Here is a 17,987-nt window from a genome sequence, read left to right as displayed (position 1 = left end):
TCCGGGTTAGAGTCCCACTCCTTGAAAGCGGCAGCTCTACCCTTTAGCCCAGGGCGAATGTTGCCTGTAATCCATGGCTTCACTGTGGGGACAACGTCCTCGATGCACTTATTGATAAAGCTAGTGACTGTGGTGTACTCCTCAATGCCATCGGAAGAATAGCGGAACATATTTCAGTCTGTGCTAGTAAAACAGTCCTGTAGTTTAGCATCTGCTTCATCTGACCACTTTTTTATATACTGAGTCACTGGTGCTATCTGCAAATTGTTGATTGTAAGCAGGAATCAGGAGGATAGAAATATGGTCAGATTTGCCAAATTGAGAGCAAGGGAGAGCTTTGTACGCGTCTCTGTGTGTGGAGTAAAGGTGGTCTAGAATCTCTAGGTAGACAGTGTGGGCTACAGCTTATCATAAGATACCTCAGGTGAACAAAACCTCAAGACTTCCTTCGATTTTGTGCACCAGCTGTTGTTTGCAAATAAGCATAGGCCCCCGCCAAGTGTCTTACCAGAGGCTGCTGTTCTATCCTAACGATAGTGTATAACCCGCCAGCTGTATGTTCTTAAGTTCTTAATGTCGTCGTTCAGCCATGACTCTGTGAAACATAAGATATTACAGTTTTTAATATCCCGTTGGTAGGATATACATGCTTTCAGTTCGTCTCATTTATTTTCCAGCGATTGAACATTAGCTAGCAGGCAAAGGCAGAAGGCGAAGGCAGATTAGCCACTCGTCGCCTGATCCTTTTCTGTGAAATCTCAGTTTTCTTCTCCAGCCAATGACGGGGATCTGGGCATGTTTGCGTGTCTGTATTATATCCCTCCCGTCCGACTCATTGAAGAAAAACTCTTCTGAGGTGAGTAATCACAGTTCTGATGCCCAGAAGCTCTTTTAGGTCATAAGAGATGGTAGCAGGAAAATTATGTACAAAACAAGTTACGAACAACACAAAAAAAGAAAAAATTGCATGGTTGGTTGAGAGCTGATAAGACGGCAGCCATCCCTCCAGCTCCATCCACATCTCATGGGTTGTCATCTTTCTGTTGGTAAACAAGGTGTGTGTGTGTGTTGCAGTTGGTTCGGCCCTCACTACTATCATCTCAGTATCCTGTGTGGCAGCCCTGCTCCTGTGCTGTCTGTGTGTGTGCCTCTGCAAGTGCTTCCTGTGTCGAGACGGTGAGTAGCCAATCAGCTTCTGATCCTCCTTGAGTCCATTTTCCTGGTCAAAGAGGTGACACTCCATGGGCTTATTTAGTGGGAAGCAACATTGTCATGTAACCTGAACATATAGAGTGGACACGATTCTCTCATTCAGAATAGAGGACCCTGTCCATTCAATATACGTTGTAATTACATCTGCAATGTTTCAAATGTTGTGTCCTACTCAATACACTCCCTAGGTGTTTTGTAAACAGTCACAGAAAGGACATTACTGCTATTTTTGTGTAGTCTCCAACACCATGGATGTGTTGTTGCCATGGTGAGGCTAATGATACCAGTGTCCTTCTGAATCCTGGGAACAAGCCTCTTCAGAGCTGACACAGCAGACACAGTTTGACCGGGTTATGCTTGCCAAGTTATGAGTGCTTCTCATAACCCGGGTCATCTGTCTCCTACTGTGGTTGTTTCATGTGTTCAAGATATTGAGGAGACTTTTTGTTGGCATCGGAATGTGACGTCACTCGCCCTGAGATCTATGATCTCTAAAAGCCAATTGTCAATCTCAGAGTGAAAAGTCAACATCTTGCTCCATGAGTTTGCACGGTTGGACCATGTCATATAAACACAATGTAGAAGGCAGCTCAAATGTTTTATTGATTGCGATTCCATCTTGATTGCAACTCTCACTGGTTAGCATGGGAGGGGCGGTTTTGGGTCAAGCAAAAAACTAAACCTTAATTTAACAAATTTCCCCTCTGTGATCACCTATTACTACCTGTCAGGGCAAGGAGATTGAGGTTGTAACCTCATATAAATATCTTGACATTTTAATTGATGACAGCCTCTCTTTTAAATTGCATATTCAACAACTTACAAAAAAATTGAAGCTGAAATTGGTATTTTATTTGAGGAATAAGGCCTGTTTTTCTTTTGAAGCCAGAAGGAGGCTCGTATCAGCTACGTTTATGCCTTTACTAGACTATGGGGATATTTTACATATGAATGCTTCCGCTCAGTGTTTGAGATCAATTGACACTCTTTACCATGGCACTTTGAGATTTATTTTAAACTGCAAAACCCTTACGCACCACTGCACTTTGTATACCAGGGTTGGCTGGCCTTCTCTAGTCACTCATAGGCTCAGACACTGGTATACTTTTATTCACAAAGACATTTTGGGTTTACTACCTTTTTATTTGTGCATTTTTATTGTTCAGAAATGTGGTGGGAACTCTCTTCGTTTGCTGGACTTTATCCTGCTAACTGTTCCAAATGTCTGAACTGAATTTATGTCCTCTGCGCCATCGTCTTGGAACGCCTTACAAAATACTTTTACACTGGAAGAACTTGTCCTGATTGGAGTTTTTAAGTCACTGATGAAGAATTTTGAGGCTGATTCTCTGACCTGTCAATGTTTTTAATTTGCTGTTTTATACTCTTGTGAATTTAATGGTTTTTACTAGATTACTTGTAGTTTTTCATGTTGTCTGTCTGTAATTTTTTTGTAATGACTTGGTGCTGCCTATCTTGGCCAGGGCGCTCTTGAAAAATATATTTTAATCTCAATGAGCCCTTCCTGGCTAGATAAAGGTTAAATAAAATAAAATAAATTAAAATGAAGTATTTATGATATGGGGTCAAGGCCTCGTCATCATATCTCTGACTTCAGTGGACTCTCAGGATCTCCACTAGGGCTTAGTAGAGAGTAGTAATAACAGTTGATAAAACTAATTGTTGTATCTCTTTGGTAATAAGTATCTCAAACTTCTGCAACTACCAGTGTTGTTAAAGAACACTCAGTAACAGTTGGCACAAAGCTTGATACAAAAACACAACCTTCAAAATGTTCACTGATGGAAAGTTACCATTCCCTAAATCACAAAACCAACATCACAAAGGTCAGGAAACATGACTCAAAGGGACAACTCTTTGACACCGATGACATATTGTAACATGGAGGTGGGAGGTCCACAGGAAAGTGAAAAGGGATACGCCAGTCCTCTGTCATCGTCGCTCCCTTGACCCTTGACCTCTAACACCTTTTCCCATGACCTCTTCAGGGTAGGGTGAAATGGCGATAATAATAGGACTTCCCAGTTCCCAGGTAGATGCAGGAAACAGAACAGATCACGCTACCGACAACAGTTGCCGTCAAAGTGAGCTTCTTGGTCAGCCAAAGGAGAGAGATTTCAGGAAAGGTCCATTTTTTTGTTGTTCCATTTCCGATTGTGAAATCCTGTGGGCGCAGATTCTGGCAGCACTAGTTTACATTGGTATTTACCTGGCATTAAAAAGGAAAATCGTATGAGTACTTTCAGGTAGTTCCTTCAAGGAATTCAACACAACAGTATTACTCAGTTTCCTACTGAGACATCCTCCTGCCGCTTCAACATGTTTACGTCTCAACATGTTCAAACCGGAGAGGCTCATTACGCTAACCATATCACTAGTGTTAATAATATGATTTAGCCAATGAGAGGGAAGTGGCTCTGGGGTTAGTGTGGTCTATGATAAGCAGTGGTGGGAGGGGTGAGTGGTACGTCAACTTATTCTGAAAGAGGTGTAGTCTGCAGAACACTGCTGCTGAGTCTGGCACTGAGGTAGGTAGGGTTGTGGAGGAATTATAATGACAGTCCATGAGTGTTGGCTCATGGCTATATTATATGTGGTCTAGCATTTAGCAATAGGGACAATTTGATTTCTCAATTCTTACAGATAGGCCAAGACGTTTTAGAAGTTGATCGGATTCGTTGGATCTCTTTTGTACTCTTGTAAAGTTCAAGGGTCATTGAACGGACCGTCCATGGTTTGCGTACTGCGTAGGTTTAGTAATTATTTTAGTTTCCATAGCTGATGAAAGTGTCCGACTTGACTCACTGGCCCACTGGTCGGTCAGAGCTTTCATCACGATGTTGCTCTTCCTCATTGCTGTGTTCTTACGTGATAAGAAAGTCTGGAACTGATGAGGAAGACCTCTGCCATGTGGGTAGATGTGTTGAGGAGACAGATTCACTGGTACTCATCTACTCCAAAATACTCCAAACTCTTTCCTGTTGAGTTACTTCTCTTAGACTTTCAGCAAAGGCTCCAAAATCAACATCCTGGAGGGCAGACATAGACATGTCCTTGTTGGTTCACCCCCTGCATCATGATGTGGATTCAAGACCACAGATGCGTCCCAAATGGCACCCAATTCCCTATTGGTCCTGGTCTAAAGTAGTGCCCTATTGGTCCTGGTCTGAAGTAGTGCCCTATGGGTCCTGGTCTAAAGTAGTGCCCTATTGGTCCTGGTCTAAAGTAGTGCCCTATGGGTCCTGGTCTAAAGTAGTCCTGCTAGAGCCCTATGGGTCCTGGTCTGAAGTAGTGCCCTATGGGTCCTGGTCTGAAGTAGTGCCCTATGGGTCCTGGTCTGAAGTAGTGCCCTATGGGTCCTGGTCTGAAGTAGTGCCCTATGGGTCCTGGTCTAAAGTAGTGCCCTATGGGTCCTGGTCTGAAGTAGTGCTCTATGGGTCCTGGTCTGAAGTAGTGCCCTATGGGTCCTGGTCTAAAGTAGTGCCCTATGGGTCCTGGTCTGAAGTAGTGCCCTATGGGTCCTGGTCTAAAGTAGTGCCCTATGGGTCCTGGTCTAAAGTAGTGCCCTATGGGTCTGGTCTGGTCTAAAGTAGTGCCCTATGGGTCCTGGTCTAAAGTAGTGCCCTATGGGTCCTGGTCTAAAGTAGAGCCCTATGGGTCCTGGTCTAAAGTAGTGCCCTATGGGTCCTGGTCTAAAGTAGTGCCCTATGGGTCCTGGTCTAAAGTAGTGCCCTATGGGTCCTGGTCTAAAGTAGTGCCCTATGGGTCCTGGTCTAAAGTAGAGCCCTATGGGTCCTGGTCTAAAGTAGAGCCCTATGGGTCCTGGTCTGAAGTAGTGCACTACCTTCAATTACCTGTGGAGGTAATAATTGACTTTGCATAGCTGTTTCTCATAAAGTCATTATGAGAAATATTCCTGTGGATTGGTAAATAGAATGTGTGTGAGTAAATGCAACTTGCTATGATTTAATGTGTGTACAGACCTTAGAGGTGACACACAGCCAAAAACACCACAAGTAATTTAGATATGTTTACTAATTCAGTTTGTTTTAAGTGTTGTCTATGGTTCGTGCTCTCTCCTCTCCCCCAGAATAACAAGTGATTGTGCTGGCTGTCCAGTGCTAGTTTCTCAGTAGAAAGGACTTTCTCTAATCCGCTACTTGGAGCCAGATTCACACAAGGGGCCAGGAGGAGGGAAGAGGGGGCAGAAAGAACCCAAAATCTGACAAACTGCCCAGTGGCCAACAACGCCTCTCTTTTTCTCAAACTGTTCCTGCCTCATGCTAGCCCGGCCCTCACTCATTGCTGTGCCCTCAATGACATTGTGCAGAGTGCCGTGATTAATCACGTGATGGGGTCAGAAGATGGTTTTGATTATGACGTTGCTGTGAGGTTGTTGTATCAAGAGAGGCACCTGTATCTCTGATTTCAGATTTATCTCTCACTGTGTTGTATTATAGGTCAAACAACTGTATGTCAGCAGCTGAAATTACACCAACACTTGCGATGGAATCTCTAATTGATCTATAATATAATTTCATATTTGACAATAACCTTTGTCCATTTTGAAAATATGATATTTGTGTGTAACTTTCTCACTCCTCATTATTCACGATTCGTTCAGGATTATCTGTAACCATGGTAGCATCCACATGAATGTAGAAGTGTTAGGAAACATTCTATTCTTATTTACAATGAAAGTGACTCAATCCATTATTTACCATTCATTTCTATTGGGCGCAAAATAATCTGACACACAACCAAAACAAACAGGAAGTGCATCCAAACAAGTTTGTAGAGTCACAGAGTTTGATGCAATCATTGTGTGCTAGGAATATGGGACCAAATACTAAACTTTTGACTACTTTAATACAAATACAAGTGAAATTGTCCCAATACTTTTGGTCCCCTAAAATGGGTGGACTATGTACAAAAAAGTGCTGTAATTTCTAACGGTTCAAAAGAAATAGATAAATACCCTCAAATGAAAGCTGACATTCTGCACTTTAACCTCATAGTCATTGTATCATTTCAAATCCCAAACAACAAAACATTTGGAGCTCAGAGATGTGGCTAGTTTGGATGGTGGAGTAGATTATTGCCATGCGTGGGGAGAGACTGGGAGCAGCATGGAACCACAAGTGGGTTTCTGTGGTTCTACTGTGGTTCTACTAAATCAATGGGCCATAGCGGTGTCTGTCTGCTTCAATGACAGCTGGGAAATAGAACCCCACCCATAACTGAAGGTATTCCAGTCAAATTGGGCAGTTCTATTTACGTCTACACAGAGTTAGCGTTTGTATGATAACATAGTCGTGGCCCACAGGAGACCCGGTCGTCAGACATACTGTTAAAAAGCTTCATGTGTATCTTGTAGGATATGAGCTTCAGCCAGTCATGCAGAAAGTCAAGTCCAGATAAGAACTTCTGTTATTTGATGAAAGGGAAGTTTGCATGGGGCACTTTTAATCTGCAACACAGGAGGAAGTGCAGGGGGAGTAACCATATCCTGTCCGGCACACAAACATGCTCAACCGACCTTACCTCGCCATGAGTGTAGCACTGTTGGCAAAGCTCTGATTGGTTGTGGGGAAGTAGGGATGACAGTTTCAGAAACAGTCTAAGAGAAGAAGGAAATAACAGTTTTAGTTTTATCACCTTTACGTTATCTTGACCGTTAAGCATGGTCATTTATCACCAACCTGGCAACCTGGTTAGAGATCCCCTGATTGGATGGTTAGGAGACACCTGCTGGTGGTTGCCTGTACACGTTCATTTACTTTTCAAGGCAAAGAAAGTAAAAAAAAAAAAAGTTGATGCCTATTTTTACTGCTAAACCACCACTGACTATCCCACACTCACAAACGCACACTACTATGGAATATCAGACATGCTTTACTTTTGTATTATTTTATTTCACCTTTATTTAACCAGGTAGGCTAGTTGAGAACACCTTTATTTAACCAGGTAGGCTAGTTGAGAACACCTTTATCTAACCAGGTAGGCTAGTTGAGAACACCTTTATTTAACCAGGTAGGCTAGTTGAGAACACCTTTATTTAACCAGGTAGGCTAGTTGAGAACACCTTTATTTAACCAGGTAGGCTAGTTGAGAACACCTTTATTTAACCAGGTAGGCTAGTTGAGAACACCTTTATCTAACCAGGTAGGCTAGTTGAGAACACCTTTATCTAACCAGGTAGGCTAGTTGAGAACAAGTTTATTTGTAACAGGACTTGGCCAAGATAAAGAAAGCAGTTCGACACATACAACAACACAGAGTTACATGGAATAAACAAACATACAATCAATAATACAGTTGAAAAATCTTTATTTAACGCATGTAAGCTGTTTGTTGATCCCAGCCTTTTTGTTGCCATCCCAGCCTCCACTGTTGTTGAACACCTTTATGTTTGTTGCCATCCCAGAACACACTTTTCTTCCCAGCCTCCACTGTTTGTTGCTAGTCCCAGCCTCCACTGTTTGTTGAGATCCCAGCCTTCACTGTTTGATTGCTAGTCCCAGCCTCCACTGTTTGATTCCATCCCAGCCTCCACTGTTTGATTCCATCCCAGCCTCCACTGTTTGTTGCTATCCCAGCCTCCACTGTTTGATTCCATCCCAGCCTCCACTGTTTGAGAACATCCTTTAGCCTCCACTGTTTGTTGCTATCCCAGCCTCCACTGTTTATCTATCCCAGCCTCCACTGTTTGTTGCTATCCCAGCCTCCACTGTTTATTGCCATCCCAGCCTCCACTGTTTGATTCCATCCCAGCCTCCACTGTTTGATTGCGATCTTGGCTCCACTGTTTGATTCCATCCCAGCCTCCACTGTTTGACACATCCAGCCTCCACTGAGTTCCATCCCAGCCTCCACTGTTTGATTCCATCCCAGCCTCCACTGTTCAATGCTATCCCAGCCTCCACTGTTTGTTGCTATCCCAGCCTCCATGTTTGATTCCATGATTCAGCCTCCACTGTTTGTTGCCATCCCAGCCTCCAATGTTTGTTGCTATCCCAGCCTCCAATGTTTGTTGCTATCCCAGTCTCCACTGTTTGTTGCATCCCAGCCTCCACTGTTTGTTGCTATCCCAGCCTCCACTGTTTGTTGCTAATAGCCTCCACTGTTTGGGATATCCCAGCCTCCACTGTTTGATTCCGTCCCAGACTCCACTGTTTGATTCCATCAGCCTCCAGTCTCCAGTTTGATTGCATTCCAGCCTCCACTGTTTGTTGCTATCCCAGCCTCCACTGTTTGATTCCATCCCAGCCTCCACTGTTTGATTCCATCCCATTTCCACTGTTTGTTGCTATCCCAGCCTACACTGTTTGTTGCTATCCCAGCCTCCACTGTTTGATTCCGTTCCAGCCTCCACTGTTTGATTCCGTCCCAGCCTCCACTGTTTGATTCCGTCCCAGCCTCCACTGTTTGATTCCATTCCAGCCTCCACTGTTTGTTGCTATCCCAGCCTCCACTGTTTGTTGCTATCCCAGCCTCCACTGTTTGATTCCATCCCAGCCTCCAATGTTTGTTGCTATCCCAGCCTCCACTGTTTGTTGCTATCCCAGCCTCCACTGTTTGATGACCATCCCAGCCTCCAATGTTTGTTGCTATCCCAGCCTCCACTGTTTGTTGCTATTCCAGCCTCCACTGTTTGTTGACATATCCCAGCCTCCACTGTTTGTTGCTATCCCAGCCTCCACTGTTTGTTGCTATCCCAGCCTCCACTGTTTGTTGCTATCCCAGCCTCCACTGTTTGTTGCTATCCCAGCCTCCACTGTTTGTTGCTATCCCAGCCTCCACTGTTTGATTCCATTCCAGCCTCCACTGTTTGATTTACAGTCTCCACCAGATTCCACAGCCTCCACTGTTTGTTGCTATCCCAGCCCCAATGTTTGTTGCTATCCCAGCCTCCACTGTTTGTTGCTATCCCAGCCTCCACTGTTTGTTGCTATCCAGCCTCCACTGTTTGTTGCCATCCCAGCCTCCACTGTTTGTTCGGCACAGCTATCCCAGCCTCCACTGTTTTTGCATTGCTTGCTGTTTGGGGTCCCAGCCTCCACTGTTTTTGTCCCAGCACTGTTTGATTCCATTCCAGCTCCACTGTTTGATTCCATTAGCCTCCACTGTTTGATTCCATTCCAGTCCACTGTTTATTCTATCCCAGCCTCCACTGTTTGATTCCGTCCCAGCCTCCAGTGTTTGATTCCATCCCAGCCTCCACTGTTTGTTGCTATCCCAGCCTACACTGTTTGTTGCTATCCCAGCATCCATTTTGTTTTCCACTTCCACTGTTTGATTCAGTCCCAGCCTCCACTGTTTGAGAGTCCCAGCCTCCACTGTTTGATTCCGTCCCAGCCTCCACTGTTTGATTCCGTCCCAGCCTCCACTGTTTGATTCCATTCCAGCCTCCACTGTTTGTTGCTATCCCAGCCTCCACTGTTTGTTGCTATCCCAGCCTCCACTGTTTGATTCCATCCCAGCCTCCAATGTTTGTTGCTATCCCAGCCTCCACTGTTTGTTGCTATTCCAGCCTCCACTGTTTGTTGCTATCCCAGCCTCCACTGTTTGTTGCTATCCCAGCCTCCACTGTTTGTTGCTATCCCAGCCTCCACTGTTTGTTGCTATTCCAGCCTCCACTGTTTGTTGCTATCCCAGCCTCCACTGTTTGATTCCATACCAGCCTCCACTGTTTGACACACTGAACTCCATTCCAGCCTCCACTGTTTGATTCCATTACAGCCTCCACTGTTTGATTCTATTCCAGCCTCCACTGTTTGTTGCTATCCCAGCCTCCACTGTTTGTTGCTATCCCAGCCTCCACTGTTTGTTGCCGTCCCAGCCTCCACTGTTTGTTGCCGTCCCAGCCTCCACTGTTTGATTCCGTCCCAGCCTCCACTGTTTGATTGGAGTCGAAAGTCTCCACTGTTTGATTCCGTCCCAGTCTCCACTGTTTGATTCCATTCCAGCCTCCACTGTTTGATTCCATTCCAGCCTCCACTGTTTGATTCCATTCCAGCCTCCACTGTTTGATTCCATTCCAGCCTCCACTGTTTGATTCCATTCCAGCTCCACTGCTCTATAATGTGTCTGGATGAGTGTAACGCTTGGCCAGGATGTTATGATGTTTTTGGCAGGGAACATTGCATGATTGAATCACTTTCAGGAAGAGGAATAAGACAAGGTTTGGTCCTGCTCCTTAAGCAAACCAGAGGAAGTCTCTCCTCCAATGTAGGTCTTTGTTCTTTCAAAGACAAAGGTGTTGATATTTCGCCCTGCGGCAGACTGTGATCTGTCTCCACATGATGCTGGCTGCCTGTTTGTGTAATGAGGACATTAGAGGGTCAGGAAGAGGGAGTGACTGACTGACAGGGGACTGTTGTTTTGAGTTGAAACTGTGGAGTAGATGATGGTACAACTAATACAAAAACACCTCGTTTTTGGATATGATGATGAATTAAATATCTCTCTCTCTGCCCCCCCCTACTCTCTCTCACTCACTCTTTCACTCTCTCACTCTCTCTCTGTCTCTCTCTCACTCTGTCTCTCTCACTCTCACTCACTATCTCTCTCTCTCACTCTCTCTCTCACTCTCTGTCTCTCTCTGTCTCTCTCTCTCTCTCTCTCTCTGTCTCTCTCTCTCACTGTCTCTCTCCCGCCTATCTCAATTAAATTCAATTCAAGGAGCATTATTGGCATGGGAAACATATGTTAACATTGCCAGTGCAAGGGAGGTAGATAATATACAAAAGTGAAATAAACAATAAAAATGAACAGTAAACATTACACTCACAGAAGTTCCAAAAGAATAAAGACATTAAAAATGTCATAGTATGTATATATACAGTGTTGTAACGATGTGCAAATAGTTAGTACAAAAGGGAAAATAAATAAGCATAAATATGGGTTGTATTTACAATGGTGTTTGTTCTTCACTGGTTGACCTTTTCTAGTGGCAACAGGTCACACATCTTGCTGCTGTGATGTCACACTGTGGTATTTCACCCAGTAGATATGGGAGTTTATCAAAATCGGGTTTGTTTTTTAATTATTTGTGGATCTGTGTAATCTGAGGGAAATATGTGTCTCTAATATGGTCATACATTGGGCAGGAGGTTAGGAAGTGCAGCTCAGTTTCCACCTCATTTTGTGGGCAGTGAGCACATAGCCTGTCTTGTCTTGAGAGCCAGGTCTGCCTACAGCAGCCTTTCTCAATAGCAAGGCTATGCTCACTGAGTCTGTACATAGTCAAAGCTTTCCTTAAGTTTGGGTCAGTCACAGTAGTCAAGTGTTCTGCTACTGTGTACTCTCTGTTTAGGACCAAATAGCATTCTAGTTTTTGTTAATTCTTTCCAATGTGTCAAGTAATTATGTTTTTGTTTTCTCATGATTTGGTTTGGTCTAATTGTCTCTCTCTCTCACTGTGTCTCTCCCCCCTCTCTCTGCCTCCCACCCTCTCTCTCTCCCACCCTCCAGATTGAGATTTGACCTGGAATGGTGGAAGAAGGACTGTTTTGATGAGAAGCCAGAGTTCTGGTCATCCAGCTCGACCTATCAGCTCCTCAGCACCATACGCCCCATGTCTGTTAGAAGGAACAACTCACTACAGTGCTACACATCACCAACAGCTGTTTCCCCAGGCCCCACTGGGTGAACTGGACATAAACCTTCATCCCACCAGTGACAACAACATCAACAACACTAAAGCCATGTTTCTATTAACAGTAGATATAAAGACACTTATCAAAATGTGGCTTTGAAGTTTAGTTTGTCTGGTCCCAGATCAGTGTAATGACTTGCCAACGCCTATAGTCATTGTTACGCCGATGGCGCAACAGATCTGGGATCAGGCTATAACCGGTCCACTCGATGAAGAAAAAAGTATAGGACAAAGGCCCTTAATATAAAGTGCCTTACAAGTAGGTTTTAAATTATACGTTCGCAAAAACGTTCTAATTACACACTGTAATGTTTTTTAACAGTTACAGTGAGTTTAAAAGGACCAGGCTGCTTTTTTTGTGTGGGAGTTCTCCTGTTATTTGTTTGTGTGATTTTGCTGCTGTTATAAGGGGGGGGGTTACACATATCTTTATTTTATGACTCAAAAACACAAACACTTCATGGGAGTTCCAGTATTAAAATGCAATTTGCCATGTATTAGTTAGCTATATGACATTTAGAATACAAACAATATCATATATATTTCTCATGCTCAGTATTTAACTTAGATATTTACAACAGGGAATGACAAAATGTCTGTCTCGCGTGCCTTTCCTATTGAAGCGTATTCCTACCATCTGACCATTAAAACTGAAGGTGTAATTACATTTACAGCAGGAAAATGGCCTCCAACTTTTCAGCCTGTTTAAACCTCACAACAGATGTATGTATACAAATGAACTACTACTGTTTATTAGCAATAAACTCTTCAGCATCTTCCTGTAGTTTAACATCACACCAAAGCAGCCTACCCAAAATAGTCTAGACAACGATGGAAGTTGACGTGATTGTGTCAATGAAATATGCTTATGACATTGGATGTCAGATTGTGTTTATCAGGATGGCTTTTAGGCTACTGTCCCTTACATCCCTGTGAATATTCCTGTTGGAATGTCAAACAGCACTAATAGTGAGCTGAGCTGTGTGTTTCTAAGTGCTGCCTGAGGATTACTGGTGAACAGATCTACAGCGGCTTCAGAACCTATTCACCCGTTGTCTTTCTCCACATGTTGTGTTAGTCGGAATTTAAAATGGATTCAAATGAGATGTTGTGTCACTGGCCTATTACAAAGTAATTCAAAATGAAACGCTGAAATGTCTGGAGTCAATTTAGTATTCAACCCCTTTGTTATGGCAAGTCAAAATAAGTTCAGGAGTAAAAATGTGCTTAACAAGTCGCGTAATAAGTTGCATGGATTTTTGAATGACTACCTCATCTCTTTTCCTCACACATACAATGATCTGTAAGGTCCCTCAGTTGAGCAGTGAATTTCAAACAGATTCAACAACAAAGACCAGGGAGAATTTCCAATGCCTCACAAAGAAGAGCACCAACAAGAAGATGGGTAAACAAAGAAGAGCACCAACTAGAAGATGGGTAAACAAAGAAAGAGCTGAGGATCAATAGCGGTGGGCAATTTTTCAACCAATATGTTGTGATAATTGCATTTTTTGAGCTATAACCTGTTAGTTCATATGCCTTGTCACTGTGATATATAGGCTTAAAGCCTAGACAATAAGAAGACACAGTGGTAAAATAAATTCAACCACACCTTTGTTTCACCACAAACCCAGAGAGCAACCTCTGTCCGGTGAAGTCCAGAAAACATATTGCAGGTAACAAACAGTTACATGACCTACAGCATGGTAGAACAAGCACATTTTTCAGACATTCTCGGACTACTAAACTATTGATTTAGAACCACAGAGAGTTACTGCAAGTCGCAAAGAAAACAAGCGCTGCCTCCACTAATCCAGCACCATTTACACATCTAATCACCTGCGTTTACTGTGATCCTGCGACTACCGTTTCTCAGTAAAGTCTGATGTTTATCCTGAGCCACTGATTCCTGGTCTGGTCTCTTCTCTGCCCCTGGGTCCAACCTCACCACGTCACAAAGACTTGAAAATGGCTGTCTAGCAATGATCAACCACCAACTTGACAAAGCTTGAATAAAGCTCGGGTGGGTAGCAGGGAACCAGGAGCTGAGGCTGAGGCAAGGGGAGTAGGGGCAGGGTAAGCAGGACTGACAAGGGACTGGAGACAGGGACCAGAGTCAGAGCGGACGGAACTGTAGCGGAAAGTCAGGGTCAGGCTAGGGAAAACCAGGAACAAGAGGATAACACAATCTATTCAGGAACAGACAGCTTAAACCGCAGACTGACTGAGCAGATGCTACGAACTAGCAGCGTGGAAGTGGCAGGGCTGAGTATTTGTAAAGGCCTTGATTATGGAACATGTTGCAGCTGGTGGGGATCTGCGCCGCCTCCAGCACACCTGTCTCCACTCACACAAACACACACACACAGAGGGAGAGAGCACTGGGGAAGTGGCAGCAGGTTAGGGAGACAGGATGAGAAGTAGATGGCAGGAGCAGATGTAGCAGAGAGAAATAATCTATTTAATACCTTTTTGAATTCAGGCTGTAACACAACAACATGTGGAGTAAGTCAAGGGGTGTGAATCCTTCCTGAAGGCGCTGTATGTACAGTATGTAATGCACTATTACAAGACCTACATGGACAATTAAACCACCCAGAGATGCTCTTTATTTCACTCTGTTGATCTTCATTATCAAATTAATTGTTGCAGATGACTCTGTTGCCTTTAGAAACGATGCTTTTTAAAGTATGTTTTATGTGTTTATGATAATTAGTGGACCTCACCATTGGAAGCGCTCCTCCTTGTACCAGGATCTGAAAGTCTTGCTTGACTCCAGAGATGTTTGTGTGCCCCTTGCATCCTGCAGACGATACAAGCGTGGCACCAGACAGGCTTATTTCATTAGGTGACAGATTTATCAGACCTATGCTTTTGAAGATGCTTCAACTTTGAAGGGCTTTTTGAGCCATAACATGCTTTTGTGAGTGTGGGTGTGTTTACGGGTGTGTGTACCTGTATGGATTAGTGTGGGTGTGTTTACGGGTGTGTGTACCTGTATGGATTAGTGTGGGTGTGTTTACGGGTGTGTGTACCTGTATGGATTAGTGTGGGTGTGTTTACGGGTGTGTGTACCTGTATGGATTAGTGTGGGTGTGTTTACGGGTGTGTGTAACTGTATGGATTAGTGTGGGTGTGTTTACGGGTGTGTGTACCTGTATGGATTAGTGTGGGTGTGTTTACGGGTGTGTGTACCTGTATGGATTAGTGTGGGTGTGTTTATGGGTGTGTGTACCTGTATGGATTAGTGTGGATGTGTTTACGGGTGTGTGTACCTGTATGGATTAGTGTGGGTGTGTTTACGGGTGTGTGTACCTGTATGGATTAGTGTGGGTGTGTTTACGGGTGTGTGTACCTGTATGGATTAGTGTGGATGTGTTTACGGGTGTGTGTACCTGTATGGATTAGTGTGGGTGTGTTTACGGGTGTGTGTAACTGTATGGATTAGTGTGGGTGTGTTTACGGGTGTGTGTACCTGTATGGATTAGTGTGTGTGTGTTTACGGGTGTGTGTACCTGTATGGATTAGTGTGGATGTGTTTACGGGTGTGTGTACCTGTATGGATTAGTGTGGGTGTGGGTGTACCTGTATGGATTAGTGTGGGTGTGTTTACAGGTGTGTGTACCTGTATGGATTAGTGTGGGTGTGTTTACCCTGTATGGATTAGTGTGGGTGTGTTTACGGGTGTGTGTACCTGTATGGATTAGTGTGGGTGTGTTTCGGGTGTGTGTACCTGTATGGATTAGTGTGGGTGTGTTTAACACCTGTATGGATTAGTGTGGGTGTGTTTACGGGTGTGTGTAACTGTATGGATTAGTGTGGGTGGTTTACGGGTGTGTGTACCTGTATGGATTAGTGTGTGTGTGTTTACGGGTGTGTTACCTGTATGGATTAGTGTGGATGTGTTTACGGGTGTGTGTACCTGTATGGATTAGTGTGGGTGTGTTTACGGGTGTGTGTACCTGTATGGATTAGTGTGGGTGTGTTTACAGGTGTGTGTGCCTGTATGGATTAGTGTGGGTGTGTTTACGGGTGTGCTACCTGTATGGATTAGTGTGGATGTGTTTACGGGTGTGTGTACCTGTATGGATTAGTGTGTGTGTGTTTACGGGTGTGTGTACCTGTATGGATTAGTGTGGGTGTGTTTACGGGTGTGTGTACCTGTATGGATTAGTGTGTGTGTGTTTACGGGTGTGTGTACCTGTATGGATTAGTGTGGATGTGTTTACGGGTGTGTGTACCTGTATGGATTAGTGTGGGTGTGTTTATGGGTGTGTGTACCTGTATGGATTAGTGTGTGTGTGTTTACGGGTGTGTGTACCTGTATGGATTAGTGTGGATGTGTTTACGGGTGTGTGTACCTGTATGGATTAGTGTGGGTGTGTTTATGGGTGTGTGCACCTGTATGGATTAACGGGTGTGTGTACCTGTATGGATTAGTGTGGGTGTGTTTACGGGTGTGTGTACCTGTATGGATTAGTCAGGTGTGTTTATGGGTGTGTGCACCTGTATGGATTAACGGGGTGTGTGTACCTGTATGGATTAGTGTGGTGTGTTTACACTACATGGATTAGTGTGGGTGTGTTTACGGGTGTGTGTACCTGTAGATTAGTGTGGGTGTGTTTACGGGTGTGTGTACCATGGATTAGTGTGGGTGTGTTTACAGGTGTGTTGCCTGTATGGATTAGTGTGGGTGTGTTTACGGGTGTGTGTACCTGTATGGATTAGTGTGGATGTGTTTACGGGTGTGTGTACCTTATGGATTAGTGTGTGTGTGTTTACGGGTGTGTGTACCTGTATGGATTAGTGTGGAACGGGGTGTGTGTACCTGTATGGATTAGTGTGTGTGTGTTTACGGGTGTGTGTACCTGTATGGATTAGTGTGGATGTGTTTACGGGTGTGTGTACCTGTATGGATTAGTGTGGGTGTGTTTATGGGTGTGTGTACCTGTATGGATTAGTGTGTGTGTGTTTACGGGTGTGTGTACCTGTATGGATTAGTGTGGATGTGTTTACGGGTGTGTGTACCTGTATGGATTAGTGTGGGTGTGTTTACGGGTGTGTGTACCTGTATGGATTAGTGTGGGTGTGTTTATGGGTGTGTGCACCTGTATGGATTAGTGTGGGTGTGTTTACGGGTGTGTGTACCTGTATGGATTAGTGTGGGTGTGTTTACGGGTGTGTGTACCTGTATGGATTAGTGTGGGTGTGTTTATGGGTGTGTGCACCTGTATGGATTAGTGTGGGTGTGTTTACGGGTGTGTGTACCTGTATGGATTAGTGTGGGTGTGTTTACGGGTGTGTGTACCTGTATGGATTAGTGTGTGTTGTTCTTGAAGATTATTCACCAGGGTTTCACCACAAGAGTCCCGTTGGAAACAGATGGTCAGAATAGATTGTGGGAGGTAAGCTAACAGAAAGCCCATTCAGTCTGCCCCCTCTTGTACCCAGTTTGGACTCAATGCTGTTTCTCTCGGACTGTCTGACTGGCACTGCTTTTTAAACATGTCTACTCTTAAATGTTCTGTGACTATTGTGGCACAGTGAAAGTTCTGAAATAGCCTCAAAGCAAACACACACACAGTCTCACTCCAGTTTCAGATAGTCATATGAGTCAGGGAAACTGGGCCTACACATTAACACACACACACACTCATCCTGCCTACAATTGTGATTATCTTTAGCATGTCTGTCATGTCTTGACTTGACCTGTCTTGGTCTAGCTTGTCCCTTTCCTGTCTTGGTCTGTCTTGTCCTGTCTTGTCTTTGCCTGTCCGGCCTTGTCTGTCTTGTCTTGTTTTGGTGTCTTGTTTTGGTCTGTCTTGGTCTGTTTTGGTCTGTCTTGTCCGGGTCTGTCTTAATAGAACAGTGTTTAAACAGTGTGATCCTAACAGAACAGTGTTTAAACAGTGTGTTCCTAACAGAACAGTGTTTAAACTAACAGAACAGTGTTTAAACAGTGTGATCCTCACAGAACAGTGTTTAAACATCCTAACAGAACAGTGTTTAAACAGTGTGATCCTAACAGAACAGTGTTTAAACTCCTAACAGAACATGTGTTCCTAACAGAACAGTGTTTGTGTTCCTATCCGAA

At 44.1% G+C, this 17,987-nt stretch overlaps 1 long non-coding RNA gene across 1 annotated transcript; it reads left to right on the top strand.

Annotated features, from left to right (window-relative positions):
• Positions 1-558: 558 nt before the first annotated feature.
• On the top strand, positions 559-14,504 carry LOC135531935 (uncharacterized). Its single transcript, XR_010454261.1, has 2 exons — positions 559-1,176; positions 11,710-14,504. It is a non-coding gene; the product is annotated as an uncharacterized LOC135531935 (long non-coding RNA).
• Positions 14,505-17,987: the final 3,483 nt, after the last annotated feature.

The sequence above is a fragment of the Oncorhynchus masou genome, unplaced genomic scaffold, assembly GCF_036934945.1.
Source record: "Oncorhynchus masou masou isolate Uvic2021 unplaced genomic scaffold, UVic_Omas_1.1 unplaced_scaffold_1674, whole genome shotgun sequence".
NCBI classification, from domain to species: domain Eukaryota; kingdom Metazoa; phylum Chordata; class Actinopteri; order Salmoniformes; family Salmonidae; genus Oncorhynchus; species Oncorhynchus masou.
Note: the sequence above shows the minus strand (reverse complement) of the source record. Positions and strands in the feature narration are given on the sequence as shown.